Here is a 16,134-nt window from a genome sequence, read left to right as displayed (position 1 = left end):
CAGAGCGCTCAGGGAAGCCAAGATATAATGGAAAGAGTAAAATACTGCAGAGCTTTTTAAACTATATACAATTGGAACAATGGACTGGACCCAGACATCTATGTTAAACTGTTAGAAGATAGGTGAAAAGCAAGCTGCAATTCTGTAACTGGGGCTAGAGAATACTAGAATGGAAGGGCTTAAAGCTGAAGCAAATGAATGTGGGGTAGTTTAGCAGCATAGAAATCAAGTCAAAATTGGCATATTTCACTGTTTAATGTACCATGTGAAGAACCATCTCCTGGCTTTCTGTATGAAAGGACTATCAGTACCAGCCTCCTTAATGAAGCTGCTTTTATGCCACCTGTGAAATAATAATACCTTTTTTTTGCACACCTATTTTTACCAAAATACTTTAAAAGCATTGGGTAATTAAGTAACGTAGCCTTTGTGAGAATACATTATATATCTGCAAAATACATAAACCAGAAATACACCTGGGAAACTAGTACCCAGTGATTGTTTAATTGTCTCCCATTATTTAAACATGGCATTAATAATACATATAACATATTTTTCCAAAGCATCACAACCTCACTGGTAAAAGGGGAACTACATAAATATTAAAAATCCAAAGGCTAAAATAATTCAGTCTTGCTAAACCAGATTGATGCATGCTCTCGGTTGTCTGGACCCCACCACTTCTTTGAAACAAACTACTATACAGGTTACCAGCGATTAATATCACTTGTATCTTAGCATATCAGTTTATACTTTGCTTTTATGCATGCTTACAGTTGAGTGCAATTGTTTGTAATGTCTGCCTTACAGTATCATTCAATCCATTTGGGTAGCTTAATGCAAAGATTTCGTAATGTACACAGGGATGAGTAGCACTAAGGCAACGAATCTAGTACTCATTATTCTTTTAACGGGAATGTCAACAAGAAGAATTAGAGAGGAAATCGTTGTAACTCTAAAAGAACATCTGACTAACCACTACAGATGACATGTTTTTTCCCTTTTTATCCTCTTCATGATCCATAAAGCAGGATTTTTCCAAAACAATTAATTTGGTTGCCAAACCCTTCTTAATTCTAAGGAGATTTAAAACTCATCTACTTGGAGTCTGTCTCATGGAGCTAGACCCACAACCGGATTACAAGCTATTCCATCATATGGCTGTTGTTAGCCCAGTTGCTGCTATGTGGTACATAATTGGACTGTTAAAGAAAAAAAAAAAAAAGAAGGAAGACATAGAAACCTCCAAGTATTTGTAACAATAAGCCCACTGGCACCTCTGCATTTTATTATTTGTTACTTTCTCTTCAAACTATGGGCTCAGCAGCCTGAGAGAAAAAGTTTCCCAAAACAACTTATTCCGAGTCACCTTGATATACAGTCTCCAAAATAAACATTAGTGCTCTAAATGAAACAAGCCAATCGACAGCAATGGGCATTCCAATCCTACAGCAAAACTGTAGGAGGTTTAAGTTAGTAAAATGGCTCTTCTTTGTGTCTAGTGTTGGAGAGCATATGGCAAATTTCCACTTAACAAGAACCTTGGTTTGCAACACAAACTTAAGTCCCCTGTTAATTCTTTTAATTATTGTATGTGTGTGTGTTTGTGTGCACACAAGTCTGTGTGTTGTTTTGTTTCTTTAGAGAGAATCGGTGACCTTAAAAATGCCGATGCAGATTTAAATCCAGAATCACCCCTTTGTAACATCACTGAGTTAGAGCTGGGGTCATGGTAATGGTTTTATTTGCTCCGCTGGTGGTGCACAACGTTCTGTGCTTGACCTTTGCAAGCCAAGATAGGGCCAACAGTGAGATAATGTCTACACTGACAGTTGTGGTCTTGGGCCTCTGATGGTGCAAATCAGAGCCCTCCTGAATATAACACAACCACCATCTAGCCTTTGTGGGTATTACCTTCATGTGGGAAGTACAGTGGCTGTGGAAAATGGAGTAGTGTTCCAAAGTCTTGTCCTGAGATGGCACTAGAAGCCTTCATGGATCAGCTGGTTTTGATATACATCCCATTAGAAGTCCTCAGATTAGGATTTCACCCTAAAGTATAAACAATTCAATTGTTCTGCTGGCATACTCATACCCTTCATGTTCCCTTAATGTATTTCTTTTATTTCATGTACTGTAGGCATAAAATTATTACTAAGCTTGTAAATGTAATCTGTAGAAGCCCAAAAAGTGCAGCTGCATGCCCATCTCAATGCCAAATTAATGGGAACTGGTTGTCTCTGATAGAAGAACAAAGGTCTTAGGCAAGTGCATTAATGGAAAGGTGTTTCTTCTTCCATGAACTTTAAAAAGTTATGTAATATACTAGTATCCATTAAAGGTGCTGCTTTAAAGTTTTTCTTTGACATCAAAATACACTCCCAGTATGTTATTTTGTAATTGCCACATGTGCAGCCCCACTCAGATCCCACAACATTAGTCACATGCATGCATGAGAACAAAAGTTTCAGATAAATAATATACTCCTTTCTTCTGCAAAGAGCAACAATGGGGGTGTCTGTTGGTGTGACTTCTGTTATCATCGCAGTGCACCCAAAGAGATGAGCCCAGCAATAAACCGGTGCTCTCAATTTGTAATAGTTTTCTGATTTAGCAAATCTAAAGCAGTTCAAAAAACTAGAAACTTGTGCCCTTTATCGGTCCCTTCACTCATCCTGTCCCTTTCTAACCCAGTTTGTGACTGGACATGATATTGACTGCACTGGATATTGTCTCCTCTTTTTGTGTGTGTGTTGGCCTTTTATGACTCATATTCCCAGGTTAAATATAAACTGAGTTCACAACAAGAGTAACACAAACAAGAGCAGCCCGGAATGACTCTAGACCTGACTGCCCAATAGGCGTCAACACCGGCAAAATACATGGCGCAACCCAGGAATCTGAAAGAAGTAATGAATGAATTACAGAAAATGGAGTAGAAGTGGCATTTGAAATGCAGTTTGGACTGATTATTAGAAGACAGAATATATTACAGTCTGGATAGAGTATCCACCCAGGAAAACCCTGTCCATTTTGCAAATGGAAGGGGTGATATATTGTAAGGGTATCAAAGGGATGCTGATGCACACGAGGACCAATCATTCAAATTCCTATATAGCAGCCCCGTTTTTACTTAAGAGTTGAATCATTTAATTTAACCATTTAAAGTTTGGTGTGCTAGGAAATAAACTGCTTGAAGATAAATATTTAAATTCACATAGATTCTTCTATTTTCTTCAAAAACAAAATGCACTGGCATCAGATTTCCACCTTTGGGTTTCAGTTTTCCAGCTTAATAGTAAAAGTCCAATTTTATCCTGTCTAGTAAATGCTACCCTTGTCCCAGGAAAGGAGTCGTCCCGTAGTGTCCCTACCCTGATGCTGATTCTCTCTGAAGAGGAAGGCTGAAGTGTGAGTTTGTGATTCATTCCAGCTTCCGAATCCAAGGTGAGATTTCTCCTCCCCATCTCTAACGAGCAGCTTTGGCAATTCCTCTGCTGCGCTGCTTAGCAGTGTATGACTGTTTTGCCCTGCTGCAGAGAAACACGGGGAAACTCTTTCACCAGTTCTCATCTTCACTCTTTCTGGGGCTCAGAGGGAACATCCCTTATTCAATTTCTCCTTTCTGTGCAGCTCAAGCCAACTTTACCAACATTACAATACCCCTTCCTACTGATTTGTTCAGTATGTCAGGTCTTCTAGAACAAAATTGTGGCATTTCCTAAACCAGAAACTGTTTTTAAAACTCAGGCTGGCCAGCTCTTTGGAACCTTCCAGTTGGGAATGCTGCCTTCAGAATCCACACTTGATGCTCCTGCACAGTCTATGTGTTGCTCCCCAATCTGTCCATCTGTCTGCGTGGCATGTCGCCAGCTCTTAAGTTGGCCTGATCTTTATCCGGGGTACCAAAGCAACACGGATTTGGACTGACAGTCTCAGTAACTGCAAGTGTCACTGCTTCTGCTAGAAGTCCCTCTGCAGTGACAGCATTGCTTTCCTTGCTAGACTGCTTTCTCAGGTTGGTATTTCACTCCCATTGGCCTTTTGGCTCTTTCAGAAAACAACAGAGTGATATTAATGCAGAGCCATAGAGTTACTAGTGAACACAAAATAATAAACATTGTGGGTTTATATACATCATTTTTCTGTACATAAATATGTTCCTTCCAGTTAGGAGTTACATATTTGAGGTACAAGAAAACATAAGGAAAATTTAACTGTTGTATAATACAGAAACGAAGTCACAAAACTCCCATTGGGCTTCTCGTGACAAGAATTTGCCCCCAAATGTAAATTTGCTAGAACTGTTTTAAAACAAGCAGGTTAGGACCCAGCTTTGCAATCATTAGTAGAGTAGTGCCATGCGCCAAGGAAGTCCCACTGAAATTTTAAGATTTCTGCTGGAGACGTTGTCCGTCACAATTCTGGGTACTGGGTTAAGGTTCTGAGAGCAGTGAGTGTAGTCTTGCAGCATTTTTCTCTCTTGTGTTGTTCCATATGTGAATGACCTCACCGAACTTGCTTTCTGACACCACACTAGGAAAGGCTTCTTGTTCAGGTCATCACATTTATAAATAACTTCTACAGTCCGTGGCTCAGAAGCTGCCCATTTCCATTACAAATTCCTCTTAATTTCAGTGGGCATATTTGCTCTCACAAATCAACAAGCATTGCCTTTTTTTTTTCCCCAGAGATCTGGGTAGCTTGTGTACTGGGTTGAAGACAGCAAGTACAAGGTCGTTATTGTAACTGTAATTTATCTGTCAATTGTTATATAGCAAAACATAAAAGTTTAAATCTTTAATCTAGAAATAATTGATTTAGACTCTTGTTTTCTCAAATGACCCGGTTTATGCAGAACTGATTATATCTGGGCAGAGATCTTATACTAACTTTCTATTAATTAGCATTATAATTGAACATTTACATTTAGAGCCTTTTTCATTAAAAAACCACCAAACAAGCCTCTTTAAAAGAAAAAACAGTGCCTTATGCAAAGACGACAGGAAGATGAAATTGATACTTCCTTGGGAAAACTGCTGCCAGGCAAAGCTTGCGTCTTGCATCACTTCTATGTATGCAGCACAGCCCCTCCATCTTCCCGGTTTTCAGAGCAGTGAGCAGAGCAGTCAGGGCTGGCTGAGGGAAGGGTCGCTGGGCACCTCGCGGGCAGGCAGCTGGAGCCCCCGGTCTCCGTGTCGCTCAGCACTCCGATGCTGAGCCGCCGCTCTCTCCCTGGCAGGCAGCCGGAGGTGAAGGCTGGGCAGCGAGTGGCGCTGGGCTTCCTCAGGGTTCAGAGGAAACACAGCCACAGGCATCCAGCTGAGCATGGCACAACCTGGCAGCACCTCTAGCACTTGTCCCTGCTCTCAACACCTCATCCCACCCCTCTGGTTTGTGCTTGGGATTTTTTTTTTTTTTTTTTTTTTTTGAAGTAAACTGTCTTGCTTATGCATAAAAAAGCACTGATATTCCAGTAAGGGACTTAATTTGTTTTCTTCATCTTAACTTCCCCATTACTTTTTATCTATAACCAAGAGGATGAACACCAGCAAAAGTTACTGTATTACACAAATGACATGTAGATAAGCATTTGCACCAGGGGAAACTTAGTTACTTAAATCAGTATTCAAGCAAATTTAAAAACTAAGGTGCTTGTTTCTAGGCATATTATGCCAAACCAAAACAGCTACAAGAGCTCTGAAAGCTCATTGTATTCCTGTCTTTGCGAAGGCGGCCACAAAATTGAGACCCCTTCAGCATGTCAGGAAATTTCTGAATCGCATACTGAAACATTTCCATACTTACCAGAAAGTTCTTGAAAGAAGTATCACCCAGGGGCTGTGCATTCTGTATAGGGATAGGGTTATAATTAGACATGGATAATTATTTCCAAATTTTCCTGTTTTGATTCTTTCCATTTTGATGGGGTTTGGGATTTTTTTAGCTTGCTTGTATTTTCTGTTCTTTTATTACTATAGAGGCTCTCTGAGATTCTTCATCAGATTAAGCTTTAAATGAAAACATATGCATAGTATAGTGCACAGTTTCTCTACTGTGCAGAGAAACAACATGAAATCTGCAGCAGAGTGCCATCCTAAACTACCCTCATACTTAAGCTGTTGTTCAGGCTCTGTCAGTCTTCTTCAGGGGCAGTAATAACATTATAATGGGACTGCAAAACAAAACTGTCAAATTCTTTTCAAGACAATCTTCCAGGCTCATCAGCATAGACAATCATTCCTTTCACTCTGGAGTAATAGAAAGATTTTAAGCAATATCTTTTGATTTGAGTTGGACTTGAAAAATGACATAGCTGGGGGCCTTATTTGAAATGCAACATGACTGAAATGTAAAGCGCAATTTCCCATGCAGTCTGCAGAGAGAATGAGGCACTTGTCCCAGTTCTCTTAATTGTCTCTGATTGCTGTTTGTGTAGCACAGTCACTTCCTCGTCTTCAAAATCACCTTCAAGGGCTCCAACATTTTTCACTTCACTGTCTTAAATCAAGAAGGGCCAAACACCCACCCATTCAACCATTATGGCTCTTATGTTATTTATGTGGTTTATGCTATTAAGCTTTAAAATTTTGTTTATTTAATTGGCCTTAACAAGTACTTAAGTAACAGGTTTGAGGACACATCAGTGGGACTTGGCACATGTTGATTAAGGTGTGCTTAACCTGACAGTTAATATTTTGTACCATTTTCCCAGCAGCCATTACTGTTTTGGAAGAAGTGCTAATTTTCAAAAAATGGTTAGAGCTTGATTGTTAGGTTGGTTCTTTATTCACATGGCTTCATTATTTTGTTGGCGCTGCTCTGTGAGAGATGAAGTAGTGCTATTATTTCTACTTCCAATTCCTTTCAGTCTCTTGCAATCATTTAGGGACATGTGTGACATTACTCAGATAGGCAATTCCATTTGTCTTCAGTGAGACTGGGCAGATGAATGCACCCTGTAAAACAAGCTGCTCACCTTCAGGAGTGACCACCGTATTTTCTGACATAGACCTGGGCAATTAAACAAGAAACAGTAAAAAACATGGTCTTATGTCCCACCAAATCTTCTTGTTTAAGGAAACAGCTGTCATTCACAAGAGAAGGTCTGCCAGCTGGAAGCCATAGAGCCTCTCTCATTTTTTGGGATGCCTGAAGCAGCCAGGTAGTTAAAGCAGGGAATGGTAAGGTACTGGAAATTTCCAAGAAAGGTTGTGGGTGAGTGGAAGCCAGAAAGGCCACTTGGACCTCTAAAACTAAAAAGTGTTTTGTTCTGTGGCTGGAATATTAGAAGCTGGTACTCCCAAGTTATCCAACACAGCAGAAGTCCAACTTAGGTTTTTACATCAAATTATTAATGAAAGTCAGCGGGAGCTGGAGATAAACTATTCATTCTGTGCGTATCTATGTGAAAGGACCTCTCAGGAGAGATCCTCAAGGTCCTGCCAAGAAAACAAGTGGAAACATTTTAAGAATGGGAGGAAACATTCATAATTGAAGTCACCAACAGCATATTTTGATTAGTTAATTCTACCAGAATAAAGATGCCACCTTTCCTTAGATGAGTGGGTGGCACAAAGGGGAGCAGAGGAGGGTATGAGGGCTGGAAGAAATGTGATTATCACCCCAGCGTATTCCACCAGCCTGCTTTTAAACATGACACTACTGGACCTCTGTGGCCCCAATGCTCTCGACACCTTGACCGGACCAGAAAGTACCCAGATATACCTGCCTCCTCTCTCCTTCATTTCTTCCCTAGTTATCAAGATATAGTACTTGTCATCACAAGTATCTGCTTCTCACGGAGATGCACCTAAACCAACACCTCCTACAACTTCATGCTCATCCAGAGAGCGGTCTCATCCACGACCATGTATTGAGCAGACTCAGATTCCCTAACAGCACAGTCTCAAATGAAAGGCGGGACTGTAGACAAAAGCTGACTTTCTTCACTGAAGAAATAGAAAGTTGAAATACTGATTGAATGTTGTCTTACTTTCCATGACTTTTTGTTGTTATTACTCAATTATCATAGCGATTTTGTCCGGTCATGGATCTGAATGTGCTGCGTATGGTTCCTGCCCCAAGGAGCTAACAACAGAGCAAGAGACCACAGATGAGCAGAGCCCCACAGACCACAGGGAAGGAAACAATCAAATAAGCCATGTTAGCATGTGTTCAGGGGGACTCAGAACACCTGCACTTTCATCTTAAAGAAAATAAGACTCCAGTAATATTAAAGGCAGTGCCAGTTTTGGACCATTTAAGCTAACTTTTTTCCCCACAAAAAGAAAGTTAATGCCACATAAAATGTGAATTCTCTTTAAAGCTCCTAGTCTAGCAACAGGGAAAGGGAATAAAGATTGTTTTTAAAATGAAAGCTTTTCCTTTAAATACAGCATTCAAAATGAAAAGTATTAACTGTTTTTCATTCTTTATCTTTAATAACATGTTAAGGGGTTTCTTAGCAGTACTTGTGACAATGGCAATAAGTCAGGGTTAACTTGGCAGAAACCCCAAACTACACTTAGCTGTTCCCTATTGTAACCGTGAACAAAGGTTTTATTAACATCTTACCCCTTGTTGGGCCCAAGAGTCCCTCTTTTCAACACAACAGGAGCTTTGAGTCTTCAATTTGCAGCTCTGTGGAAGGGATTTATGCCTTCAGATTCAGCATGTTGTTCTGCATTTGTTTACATTTACTTTCCAACTGCCCCCATCAAAAGTTATCTATGAGAAGCAGAGATGTTATTTTTTTAAAAAAAAATTTACCCATTACATGCACAAAATCAACACATGAAGAGCCTTTTGAAATCCAAAACTGAGCTGCCCATAAAAGACAGGGTGGAGGAGGGGCTGTAGTTCACAAAGTCTGCCATCTATAATAGCAGCAGAGGAAAGTCAGAGCAAAAAAACCCTTCACTGAAAAAATCTTGCTCCCCAGGTGCCTCCTGGTTCAGATGCCTCAGAAAATCACAGCTGCCGTGCTATCAGCTATCAGGAGGAGAAAAGGTGTCATACCACTTGCTAAGACAACCAAGTAGAGTTGCATTCATCAGCCTACTGTGTTGGTGAGCCTCATGGGCGCACAGGCTCTGGGTGCAATACCTCTGCAGGGTGCCACAGCCTCCGCTTGCCTTCAGAACAAGTCCAGATCAAGCACTCTGTGCTCGCTTAGTTTGAGGAGTATATTGTAAAAGAAACAGAGGTTTTGGTCAAATGGATGCAACAGACTTCTCTGTGACTCTTGCTGTCGGGGCACCGGGTCTGAAAGGACTCAGGCTTCAACAAAATAAAACCAGAAGTTTCCTTCTGTGTCTATTCTTCTGAAAACCCCATACCAGCATTGAATGGGATCAGATAGAAACAGCCTGGATGACTCAGCAGGATCTTGTGAGAAGGTGACCATGGAGGCTGCAGTTAAATATATCCTACACAGCAGTAAGGGAAACTGCAAATAAACCAGCACACACCCATAGCACGCTCATCTCTTGAGCAGGATGTCCTCACCCCAAATAGTCAGCATCAACCCTACCCCAGTCCTAAACAGAAGTGATTAACTCACTGACTCTTGAGGACCCACCATATTACCAATCCTTGCTCCTTGTTGGATTTTAAATGAGGCATTTTTTGAATGACAATCTGCTGTCACCTGGCAAGAGGTATTTCAAGACTAAACATCTAAAGTCCCTTTTAAAGGGAAACCTACAGTCTGCAGTCTTCCACAGTGAGGTGGTGATCACATCCAAGGCATTTGGCTTCTTCCAAGCAGGAGGCACAGGCACCGCACTCACAGACCCTCCCCACAAGCACAAGACCCTCTATCTGACCTGAGCACAAAGGTTAGCCTTCCTGATACGGCAAGGTTTCCTAATCCACTTCAGCATCCAAACATCAGCATTTCCTGATGCATTTTGTGCTCAGCTTCAAGGACACAAGAGCATGTTGTGGGAAACATTTTCCATTCCTTCATGTAAACAGAGCAATGATCCCTTGGTTCACACTTTGGGCAAACGTGCCTCTGTGGCTTCAGAGCACTGCAAAGAAGGATCCCCTGTGCTTTGTGTCCTTTGGAGTACTTGATCTCATGGAAAAGCTGGAGACAAAGAGATTTTGGATTGCCATTTAAAAATGCACACCAAGAAAAGCCATAGTAAATTTGATTTGTTTTCAAAGCAAACAGCAGCTTCTTCACCAGGGTCTGTTTCCAGTTTGTGTTCCTGCTGCCATAAAATAGCGAATGAACCGGGCAGCTCTCCTACCTCGAGAGGGCACCACAAGACAGCTGAAAAAAGTAATGGACACAAGCTTTACCTCAGGCACCAAATATTCCTGTCATGAGGATGTTCAGTTACAGTAATTAGCAATAATCACATAAGCAACTGGAGCTTTCCTTACCTTCCTTCACCCCTCTGAAGAATGGAATCTGCTTCATTAAAACCTCTACTTCCTTCTTAATCCCAGGGACCCTTTCATGGGTGCTTCCTTGAGAGACCTGGGGACCTGGATTCACCGCCATGGCTTCCCAGTGCTGCTGCCAAGGTGCCAGGTCGGTGTGTTACACACTGAAGGAAAAAACATATTGTCATGAGTCATCTGACTTCAAAATGTAAATTTTGAAACAGGGAAAAAAAGTCTTACATGTTAACAGGACCTATTAAACATACCAGAGCCTATCATCAGTATGACTGCCACTACATTTTCTGTAACAACTCTGACCTACTTACACAAGATGAGCTCTGTCTATGAAGCAGGATTTGGATATTTTTTTTTTAAATAATTATGTTTTCCTTCCTACCACCTGGTATCCAACAAACTTAGCCTAACTGTCCCAGCACAAGCAAGCTATCAGGCTGCAACAAGGCTTTACCATTTGTCAGAATCTACTGTCCATGCTGTTTCTTCTCCTCCTCCCCCCACCCACCCACCCCTTCTCTCCCACCTCCAGGGCTCTCTTGGGCTCTCTGCTTCCTTTACTCCTCTCAGAGTTCTTTCTCTTCAGTGCTATTTAACTACTTAGCAATAATAAGCCACAGCTGCTATTATCCAAATCAGCCAACCCACCACCCTTGAAGCCAGCCCACAGCTGTATTTTATCAATGTTAATTAACCTGCCTTCATTCCTCTATAATTCCTCTCCAACTAACAGTACCTGATTTGTAGGGGGAAAGCTGAAGTTAGCAGATTTACTGGAGGTCAGATGAAACCACATTTAAAAACAATTTTCCACTTTTTTAGTCTGGAGGCATCTCAATCCAGTAATTTAAACACCAGGCCATTCTTCACCCTCTGAATAGAAGCGTCCAAGCAGGGAGGTATGGGGCACCGTACTTGCAGGGCGTGCAGGCAGCAAGGCAGCCCCAGGCAAGGCACGGTGCTATGTCTGGCCATGCAAGGAATGGAGCTGAGGGGTTAATACCTGCAGCCCAGATTTCTGGGAACCCAAAGAGATTCATACTACCATGCCAAAAAGACCCTACACCCTGACCTGTTCCAACAGTGAAGTTAGGAGTGAGCAGATTAATTGTAAATATAAAAAATTAATTTTAGCAATATTTCTACTTCCTTTCTTTGCGGCATCCGCTTTATAATGTTGTTATTTTGGCTGCACGCCTTCTTGAAAAATCTAAGTTTTAGTGCTATTGATAAATTTGCATCATAAAACCTGAAGGAAACCAAAGACATTTCAAACCAAAGAAGTAAATTTAAAAAACAAGTGAACTATGTTTATCTGTTTAAAATTACTCAGTGAGTTTGGGGTAAAGAAAGGTAGCTAGAAGGTTTTGAATGTGCTTAAATTTCTCAGTGGGGATGAAAAAACAGGCCTGGGTACTCCTGACCTCCAAATGGGTTGAAAATACAGGCTGCCTCCAACACAAAGGCATATGCATTATTGGCTCCCCAGAAACCAAGATTATGCTCTGAATGCCTTAATGCACTGTCTGAGCCATCCATTGTAGACCAGAAAGTCTGGATTCAAGGTAGGGCCCAAAGTAACAAATCTTCACAGTTGGGTGTAAATCCATGTTGTGAATCAGTGACCATCTAGTGGGAACAGCAAAAGCAAAGGAAGAAACCTGGAGCTCTGTCAGACTGCTCCATGAGGCTCTAGGTCCTTTCTATGCCCAAAATAACAGGCAACATCATAAAGGTAAACAAAAAATTGGACATATTCAGGACATTTGGTAATCTGGTGGTGATTCCAGTTGGTGACATTTCACAGCCAGCATTTTGCTGTACTTTGTGTACTTGGGAAACAACATGGACACTCTACTTCCTCACTATAGGTGAGCTGAGGGCAGAGGTGTTGTGGCCTTGTTGTTGGAAAGAACAACCTTACAGAAAAAACATAGTACACAGAGGAAACCATGAATTTCAGTTATATAAATATACAGAAAATAAGTTGTTCATTCATAACCAAGACGATTACATTTACACACGTGTATTTTTGGGCAGAGTTGCTGTCATTAAAACAGAAAAGCTATAAATACATGATTTTAGGACTCAAATGACAACCCAGAGAATTAAATAACTGCAGCGCTTCTTTTCTGTGTAGACTTAAAAAGCTAATCATTGTATGCATTGCTTTTGTCTTTGTTTCAGATTTCTGACAGCCTCCAGAGCTCAGACATGGTCTTATAAATGTGAGGGCCATGAGTTAAAAAATTAGACAACTAACAATGTGTGGATTTTGTGGGAACTTCAGATACTTGAATCTCCATCCCTCCAGCTCTATCCCATGTGGTTCTTTATAAAGACTTAGAACAAACAGCAATCTCATCAAGTTCAACCAAGAGAATTGCGAAGTCCTGCACCCAGAGATGAACAGCCCTAAGTACCAGTACAGGCTGAGGTCAGCCAGTTGGAAAGCAGACTTGCAAGAAAGGCCTTGGGCATCCTGGTGGACAACAATCTGACCATGAGCCAGCAAGGTGACCTTGCAGCAAAGAAGGCCAACAGCCTCCAGGGCTGCATTAGGAAAAGCATCTCCAGCAGGCCAAGGGAAGTGATCCTTCTCCTCTCTTCAGCACCAGTGAGGTCACATCTGCAGTGCTGGGTCCAGTCCTGGGCTCAGTAGTACAAAAGAGACAGAGACATCCTGGAATGAGTCGAACAAAGGGCCACAGTGATGGTTAAGGGACTGGAGAACGTGTCATATGAGGAGAGATTGAAGGAGCTGGGTCTGTTTAGTCTGGAGAAGCTCAGAATAATCTTATCTATGTATATAAACACCTGATGTGAAGAGGTAAGAAGACAGAGCCAGACTCTTCTCGGTGAGAAGACAAGAGGCAATGGACATGCATTGAAATACAAGAAATTCCATTTAAACATAACTTTTTACTGGGAGGGAGGTCAAACACTGGAACAGGTTGCCCAGAGAGGTTGTACAGTCTCTGACCTTGGAGATACTAAAAATCTGACAGGACACAGCCCTGAGCAACCAGCTCTTGGTTGGCCCTGCTCTGAGCAGGGCTTGGACTAGACAGCCTCCAGCGGTCCCTTCCAACCTCGGCGCTTCTGTGACTCTGTGACTTGCCTAGGCAGTTTTTTTCCATGTTATTGATGTGTTTTGTGACAGGAAGAGCAACAAGCTGTATCAACAAACTCTTGCCACTGGAAAAGCTGAATTAATTGCTAGAATCACACCAGCCAGCTGGAGTGAATGTGGGTTTCTGTTCAAAGGCCTGCCAATGTAAACATTATTGTTGCAGAATCTGAGCTCTAGCCGCGGGCTATATGCCAGATTTCTTAATGTGCCTCAAGAACACAGACATCGTTAGCCACAGTATTAGCACCCTGATAAAAGCTGTATGTGATAGCGATGGGAGGGGCTGGCTGGAATGGTGGTTGAGCCTGTGCCTCAGGCTCTGCTGTACCGAAAGGGGCACGAATGACTTAGCCCAGACAGAAAGTCATGCTGTGACAAACACATGCCAGATAAAGGAAAGAACTATGAAGATGTTACAGAGCACCCAACAGAGAGGCCTGGGAGAGCTGACCTTTTTTGTACTCTGCGGGAAAACTGTCAGCAATCCCCAGATCCTCCTGCCCATTTCTAGTCTTCCACCCAGCCCCTGCATGCGAAGCATTTAATGAACATTCACTTAAGTATCGTGCTATTCCATGACTGTAGGTGTAGTAGGAGTAATGGCCAGGCACCAGAGCAGAAAGAGGTATGGGATAAGCAAGACTGAGTACTACTGGGGAGGGTGGGCTGGCAGTCTGTGTACTTACTGTGGCAGGAGAGGGAGAGGACAAAAAGGGCAGTTAACTCAACTCTGCGTGGCACAAAGGGCATGGAGGCCTTTGTGGTGAGGGACAGCCAGATCGCTGTGCAGCCATTCCCCACCACTATTCCACCCGCCGTGTCCAGCCTCACAGCCTGGTATGGGACATTGTCTGAGCACGAGTGCTGTAGTTACCTGAGCCTCGGGGTGGAATCATCCAAACCTCTTTGTGAATGGAAAACAGGAATGGAGAGAGAACGGTCCTTCCCTTCCATTTCCTGGTAAAAGGATGAGCTGCTTGGTTGAGATAAGGGAGAATGCATTGCAAACCTTGCCTGTTTGGCAGAGGGCTTCGTTAACCTCAAGTTCCTGGGTTTCAGGCGTAATGATTTCAGAAAAAGCAATGTAAATAGAAGTCCTGAAGACAGAAAACTGAGAAGCAATACTTCTCCAATCTCAATTCTTCAGCCTAGTTTTTAAGTCCATCACATAAGTCGGGGTAGGAGGTCTGCCTAATTATTTTTGGAGCATTTGCAAATGAAAATGCCGTTCTAAAGTGTTGCCAGCAAGTGTTATCCCAAAGTAATAGGGGTAGTAATTAAATGTAAAATAAATGTAAAAACAAAAGTAATAAAATGTAATTTTAGGCCAGTAGTGTGGTTTGTTACAGCAATAACTGGAAGTTATTTTAATGTGGATATAGTTGTAGGTTTTATAGATTTAATTGCAATGCTTGTCTGCCTCCTTCTATATCGATGACATGATATGAAACAAACTGGAGCCAGAGATAAGGAATGACTTGTTTTGAAAAATTATTGCACATTTTTAATCAAGTTTGACATGGTTATTTAAGTAACCACGTTCAGAAACAAAGTTAATCATCAGGCTGGCTTTATTTTTCATTTTGTAATATATTATGCCTCTAAATGTTGAACTACAATTTATTTCTAACCATACCAGTGTTTTTGTTGTACACTCAAAAAATTAACATCTGAGAAAGGACATCCTCTCCATTTTTTTACTGCTCAAGCAATTCTCGCTTTCAACCATGTTATTCTTTACTCTGTGCTTTCTTGTCCTTTTTTGCACATCAGATGTTTGTCATTGCCATCCCCCAAATTGCAAATACAGCCTGTTTATTTCTCATATCCAAAACAGGAGCACAAGAATAAGAATAAAGGTTGACTAAGACAAGCATAATTGTTATTCAGTAGAAAATCCCCCAAGATCCAAACCTAGGGAAGTTTGGAAGTATATATTTAATCTAAAATATGCTAGTATTTCCATTGCCTTTGAAAGAATATGTTTTATGTTAAGGCTTATACAGAAATTCTCATATTTCAATTATGCACAGGCTAAAGAACATCACGGGATAGAGGTCTGACCACTCTGCAAGCTGATCAGACCTACTACACTAAATGCAACCCTCTTTGTCTTTCAGAAACTAAATTCCTTTATTGTCTTTACACTGTATTAGACTCAAACTTCAATTTAAGATTCAAAATGGATACTAGAAATATGACATACATATTAAATGAAATTTCAGATATAAGGTTTTCTAATTTGCAAAAACAGCTTTGCTGGAAGTGATTCATTCTTAGCAGATTACCTGTGACAAGTCAAAATTTCACTGATAAGCCTCACAAATACTCCAGCTTCTGTTCAGAGGAGTATCTAAAAACTCATCATGCCCAGTCCTTGATGAAGAACAAGAATTCAATACAAACTGAAAAGAGGCAGTGCTGGGAGAGGTTCTGACATTCAGAAAGGGTAGGAGGATAAAAGAGAGAGAAAAATGACAGACTCGGTCTGCACCATTACTAAAATTAGATCATTTCTTTTGTTCTCCTGAACCTTCTGCTCTATTTGCCAGGAATCATATTAGCAACAGAAACTGTGAGAATCT

At 41.3% G+C, this 16,134-nt stretch overlaps 1 long non-coding RNA gene across 1 annotated transcript; it reads right to left on the bottom strand.

Annotated features, from left to right (window-relative positions):
- Nucleotides 1–1,608: 1,608 nt before the first annotated feature.
- On the bottom strand, nucleotides 1,609–11,929 carry LOC119150744. Its single transcript, XR_005105193.1, has 3 exons — nucleotides 10,399–11,929; nucleotides 8,578–10,285; nucleotides 1,609–7,014 (listed from the first exon to the last, which is right to left on the bottom strand). It is a non-coding gene; the product is annotated as an uncharacterized LOC119150744 (long non-coding RNA).
- Nucleotides 11,930–16,134: the final 4,205 nt, after the last annotated feature.

Source organism: Falco rusticolus, chromosome 7, assembly GCF_015220075.1.
Source record: "Falco rusticolus isolate bFalRus1 chromosome 7, bFalRus1.pri, whole genome shotgun sequence".
In the NCBI taxonomy this organism is placed as follows: Eukaryota; Metazoa; Chordata; class Aves; order Falconiformes; family Falconidae; genus Falco; species Falco rusticolus.
The sequence above is the reverse complement of the archived record's forward strand: the minus strand, read 5'-3'. Positions and strand labels throughout refer to the sequence as shown.